General features: G+C 41.0%; 1 pseudogene; it reads right to left on the minus strand.

Moving 5' to 3' along the window:
• Positions 1-772: 772 nt before the first annotated feature.
• Positions 773-5,151, minus strand: LOC133901027 (cysteine-rich receptor-like protein kinase 10; annotated as a pseudogene).
• Positions 5,152-6,488: the final 1,337 nt, after the last annotated feature.

Raw genomic sequence — 6,488 nt, forward strand, 5'->3', positions numbered from 1 at the left:
CGTTAGTGCTCTATCGCAACGGATAGGCGACCATTGTGCGTTAGTACTCTATCGCTACAATGGGTGGTTGTTGCTTTAGTGCTCTATCGCAACGAATGTACGATGGACGACTGTTGTGTTAGTGCTGTATCGCCACGGATAGGTGACCGTTGCGTTACTCCTCTATCGTCACAGATGTGCAACCGTTGCGTTAGTACTCTATCGTCACGAATAAGATTTTATTTGGCAAAGCTCCAGCTCTGATATCTATGCAAGATTTGGAGTTTGTAGGAAAAAATAAAGTAGATTAAATATATGTTTTTAGTCTAAAATAAGAACAAAATATTTTAACAAAAGATCATCAAACTACCCACAACTTTAGCTTCAAGAATTTCTAGAGCTAACAACGACCAGTTTCAAGAATTCTTAGAGTTGGATCTCTGCCAAACATGCCCTAAATAACCGTTGCTTTAGTATTCTATCGCCACAAATAATCAATCGTTGTGTTAGTATTCTATTGCTACAGATCTACAATAGTTGCATTAAGATTCTATTATCACAAATATATAATCATTGCATTAAGATTCTATCAACATGAATCACCAATTGTGACGTTAGTATGTTGTCCCCCGAATTTTAGCCGTAGTAATAGTATCATAATACAATAGAGATATATCGTGGAGACTGAATTAGATGTTTAAGAAGCATCATAAAAATGTTACAATATTGTGTCGTATTACCACGGTTTCTAAATTGTTGTAATAACTTATTACCATGCCATTTATTGCAATAATCAGACCGGACTTTCACCACGATTTGTTTTGTTGCAAAAGTTGCTTTTTGCAATGATTTCAGTCCTATGGCAACAATTTGAGCCGTTGCAAAAGAGTGTTTCACTTGTAGTGGATTTGATTGAGAAGAGACCCTCTAATGCGTACTTAGGAGCCATATAACCACTGACATGATGTGTACAACAAACTTTGATGTCAAGTTATGTATTTGGTAGATTTTTAATATAATTACGATTCATTAATTTGTAAGAAAATCTTACTATGTCCCAACGATCCTTTGTGTGTTCCTTCAGTATCATTTGTGCTAAATATTTTTGCGAGCCCAAAATCTAATTTTTTTGAGTTCATTTCATGGTCCAAGAGAATGTTGCTTGCTTTCAGATCTCTATGGACGACACGTAACCTAGAGTGCTTATGCAAATACGAAAGACATTGAGCTATCCCTTCTATTATTGTTAGCCATTTATTCCAATCTAGTAAAGCTCTTCTCGTTTCATTTGCAAATCAGTTAAGAATAGATATATTAGAGAAAACACCTTTAGAACCCAGAATTGATACCATGATGTTGCAAGAAATAGTACCAAATATAAAGAAGTCAAAGCTCTTATTTGGCAAATATTCGTAGATTAGTAACTTCTCTTCTCCCTGAGGGCAGCATCCCAATAGCCTAACCAGATTATTGTGCTGGAGCTTGGCTATGAGTTGCACTTCATTTTTTAATTCTATGAAACCTTGCCCTGAATGCGAAGCAAGTCTCGTTAACTGCAATCTCTGACCCATCAGGAAACCGGCCCTAAAGAGAAGTGGAAAAGAAAATTGATCAGTGATTTTCTCTCGGATTTCAAATGTTTTGGGTGACACTTGACTAAAACCACAGTTACTTGTAGGAAAGAATATTTCGCAACATGGTTTATTTTCTGTCTCTTTATGTACGCTCATGCTTGTATCTTTCCCCTCTTACCTTGTATACAGGACCAAAGCTTTCTTGCCCAAGTTTTTTTTTTTTCTGATAAGTTACTGGTGGTTGCCTCTAATACTTGCGAGAAGTCATAAATCATAAATATTGAACTCGTTCCTTCTAGTTCCCAAACTAGTGATTCATCTTCCTTCACATTCAACTTAGACTTATCCTGCGGCACTTTACCTAAATTTAGAGTTTGATGTGATCCTTTCGATTAAAACTGATGCACATAGCCATGGAGACAAATGAAATCTCAAATTTAGAGAGGCTTTCTATGTAGAATAGACTACTAAAAAAGACCTAACAGTGCCAGTTGAAAACCGACACTCTTCACAATCAGTGCCTGTTGCCACTCGACATTATTGGTATTTTCAAACAATAAAAAAAGAAGGTGGCGATGGGAGCGGCATCTGAGCTGGCTTGGAATGCCGTTCCCCCACCACTGCTCCGCCGCCACCACTGCCACCGTTGCTCCCCCGACGCCACTACCGCCACCGTTGAGCTCCCCTCCACATCCACAAGCAACATTGCAGCCCAAAAATCAAAACAAAACCTCAAAAATCAAAGCAAAATCAGCAGGCACAAGCACGATGTTGCCGCTGGACCGCCTCAACCACCACATTTGATCCCTTCCCGAGGGACTCAAAATCTCTCAAGCTCGACTGCCCCAATCTGCTGCGCCATCCAATCAGAGCCCGTCAGTTGCTTCCTCCTCCTGAATCAATTAATAGGCAAGAAACCACTCCAAATCAATCGATATAACTGAGAGAGAGATGAGAGAGAGTTGGAGGTGCTCGGGACAGATGAGAGAGAGTTGGAGGTGCTGCACTTGGCGCTCGCTCGACCCAGCTGAAGAGATAAGGACAGAGCCGGTGCATACGAATTAGAATTTCCGGTACGTTGATATCAATACCAGTTGATAATTCGAACCAGTACTGATATATTAGTACTGGTTTTTAACATGAATCGATACTGATACTGAGTATCAGTGTCAGTTATTAACGCTCGATCACTGTTCGGGCATGACTTGGCTAAGAACCGGCAGTAATATATTTTTAGTAGTGGGTTTTGCACAACCGACACTGATGAGACGCTACTTATGACCTATTTTGTAGGTTCTGATGAATCTAGAGGAAATGATAAGCAAAAAAATGACGCAAGTAGTGGAACAACGAAGGCAATGACCAAAACTTTGCTCATGGGCCCTGACATGAAACAAGACAATCAATTTTCAAAAAGACTAATGGACAGTTGAATTTCACAAAACTTTGGATGTCTCAATTTCAACGAAGACTACAGTTAAGCAATGTAAGGTGTGGCATTCCATGGTCACATGCAAGGTTATTGAAAATGAGAGTACTATTTATTAGAAAGGCGGCAGGAGGTCTACCGTTTTATTAGATTAGGAGTAAAAAGAGAGTAACAAAACAAAAATGAGAGTACTATGAATAAATCATTGATATCCTAATACAATGGAATTGCGAGGTCAGGTGTCAGAACAATCTTAGATCATAAATTTCGTGTACAATTATACCATCAACTGTCATCCAAACCATGCCGCCAGTGCAGGCAAGGGAGACCCAAAGCTTTGAAGTTTACTATCCTATTTTGAAGTTCCGGCAATTCAAAGTTCAATCTATAAATTTGAAAGTTCTCTGATTGAACCCCAATTTGAAATATTTGCAATTAAGAATGGAATTCCCAAAACTAAGGTCAAACTTTAATTTTGTATTTTTTACACGTGAAATATCTCAACAACTGAAACTTGAGAGTTGCCAATGTTCTTCGTCAAAAAAAGATTTGCTAATATTGGAAGCCTCAGATCAAGAATAAAGTTTTATCTATATCTAGTTGAAGAATCGGGTTCTAGGTCTAGAGTTGGAAAGAGATAAAAACCGTACACACTTCACGCCCTCCAATTAGCCACACCTAGGATTGTTTTGGAAATTTAACATGAAAGGAAGAATGTATTTGGAATGTGTATTCGTTCATCAAGAGATTTGATGCCTATCTGCTAATGGCACATATACGAGAGAACATGTAAGCCAGCAATTTTTCTCTACATGCTAAAGAATTTGCCTTTTCTATTTTTGTTTATAAAATACAATGAAGGTCTGATATTATGAAACTATTTTCAAGATAAATCTACAAATAAAATTTTCACGTTATCAATATAATATTTTTCAAGGATAGTGATGTTCGAAGTTTCAGAAATTTGACCGAAACCATGTCCAAACCATCATGCTTTTGTGATTGGAGGGAGCAAATTAAATTGTTCTCATTTTAACAACATGTATGTAAAATGAGGTTTAGAGGACATGTTGTAATTGGACAAAGTGCATTAGTTAAATATAATTGTTTGTCACATGGTTAAATTTCAATTGTAATATGTTCAATTAGAAAACCTAATAAAATCATAATATTATGAATATACTTACCGAGAGAATGGTACCCATATGATTTTCACATTTGTGATCAAAATATTAGAAATTTATTCATAATTAAAATTCAAAATTTTGACTTAAGTATTTATGACCGAATAGAGTATAAGGATAATTTTTTCTCTTTCATAAATGTTCTTGAGAAGGATATGTTATCTTACTTTCGGTTTTTCGGGCTAGACATGACAAGTGGCGCTGCCGGCACAAGAGCCTTCGCTGTAGAGCAAGAGCCCGTCCTCCTTGTTTGCCGGCGAAGTGGTCCGTCGCCATGAAGCTGAGAACCTGGAGACAGGACGAGCAGTCCCTGTGTGTCAAAGCCGGCACACACTGCGCCATGGAGTATAGCGTTGTAAAGCTTCTGCCGACATCCATGGGGCCTGTGTGGCAAACGTCCAGGCCCCCGAGTTGTACGCCGCCTCCATGGCCGTCTCGTGCAGCAGCTTCCTGATTATCTCTGTGATAGATGTTGGCGACGCTAGCGGTGTTGCCGGGATACCAACCGGGCAATATGGGCTCCGCGTCTTTGGTGGTGTCCGTCGTGTTCATGGTGTTGATCACGTACACCGTCAACGATCTGGGAATAACCGTCGGGGTGAAGGAAGTCCTCGTCGGAAAAGTGGAGCCGTGCGTACGTGGCCTCGTGGGACAGAAGAAGATGGTCGCATCCTCCTTGTCCTTGGCGCATCGCCGCTGCGCGGCCCGGAACGCGGCGGCGACGCAGGCGCGGCAGGCGGTGCCGTTGGCGTCCCCCCGGCAGAGCGCGAGGCCGCAGAGAGTGACCGGGGCAGCCCCGACGGAGCCCGTGGCGAAGAGGTACGGATTGGTGGAGGCGTTGTTAGCGAGCGTGGTGGATAGGATCGGAGCTCAAGATTGGCATGGTACCTGCTGCATGTTGCCGGGCCGTGTTGCCGCAGATCTCCCAGGGTTCGGCGGCGACGATCGGCGTGAAGCTGAAAGGGAGCAGGACGACGGCGATCATGACTGGCTAACCAATGGCTCGGCACTGACAAGAACCAGTGGGTACCCCTGCCTGAAGCAGCTAGCATACTGTGTAGAGTGAAAGGTTACGTTCTCTCCAGCTTCAAGGTCTAGTAAACTATGAACTCCGTCCTGTCCAACCATTCATACGTATACCCAATAGAGTTATAATATGGAATTTTTTTATTTTTAAATATTTGCAAAAATACATGACTATTTCAAAATATTACATATCTAGACTATCGTCGCCTGTTATATAGGTGGCACCTTGTTGTTGTTCATCCAACGAGCAACACATTCATGGCACAATGGTAAAAAATAGTCGGCGTGAACGTGGACGTCCGACTAACAGGTGACACCTTTATTATCGCCCACGGGTGACAATTTTGCTGGACCCACTGGAAAAGGTGTCGCCCAACAGGGGACACCTTTTCACATGCGTGTTACATGCATGCAAGTAAGCTTAAAAGTCCAAAAGCTGCATGCACAGCGAGCTCAAAAGTCTAAAAGTCATATGGGCTTAAAAGTCTAAAAGCGTATGGTGACTGCATAAAAAGGTGTCATCCGTTGAACTGGTAACACCTTTTCTAATGGATGGTGCCATTTTTCTAATGGATAACAGTAATAGTGTCGTCCGATGTGAACATCACGTTATTATCGGCCATCCAACAGACAACAATAGTCTAGATATGCAATATTTTGAAATGATAATATATTTTTATAAATATTGAAAAATAAATATAAAAACTTCTATAATATGCTTGGGGCTGACAAAACCCATGTGGGCCAATAAGGTGCACTACAGTCGTCTACAGATCAAAAGAAAAAATCAGGTGCACAAGACAAGTACAGGCCCAAGTCAATTTTCAACTTCAAATGTACGCAATGAGGCCGGGATATGTTTTATTCCTTTATCTAAAAGAATGTATACAATTAGGAATTTAGAATGCATATCGTCAATAATATTAATCGGTGTGATCAAGCTTGGATTGGACCGACAGTTCGACTAAGAAAAATCATTCTTCAGCCTTGTCATTCACACAAGATTACCTCTTAGGTCCGAAATCATTCGCCCTCAAAATCCATGTAGGGCGGCCAGCAAGGTGCACTAGAGCTAAACAGATTGCAAATGCACATGACAGGGCCCAAGAGATGATTCGATCAAGCAACACCTTCTTAGTGAGGTGGCTGGACTTAGGGATGTCAATGTGGCATCGTCCCTGTTCCTCGGCAGGGAGTTCAACCATTAGGGGACCAGTATAGGGCTCCCTTTGCCCTCACCAAACGAGTACAGCGGGGGCGAAGTTAACATGTATGTCATATAAAAGGATGAAGGAA

The sequence above is a fragment of the Phragmites australis genome, chromosome 19 (assembly GCF_958298935.1).
Source record: "Phragmites australis chromosome 19, lpPhrAust1.1, whole genome shotgun sequence".
Classification (NCBI taxonomy): Eukaryota; Viridiplantae; Streptophyta; class Magnoliopsida; order Poales; family Poaceae; genus Phragmites; species Phragmites australis.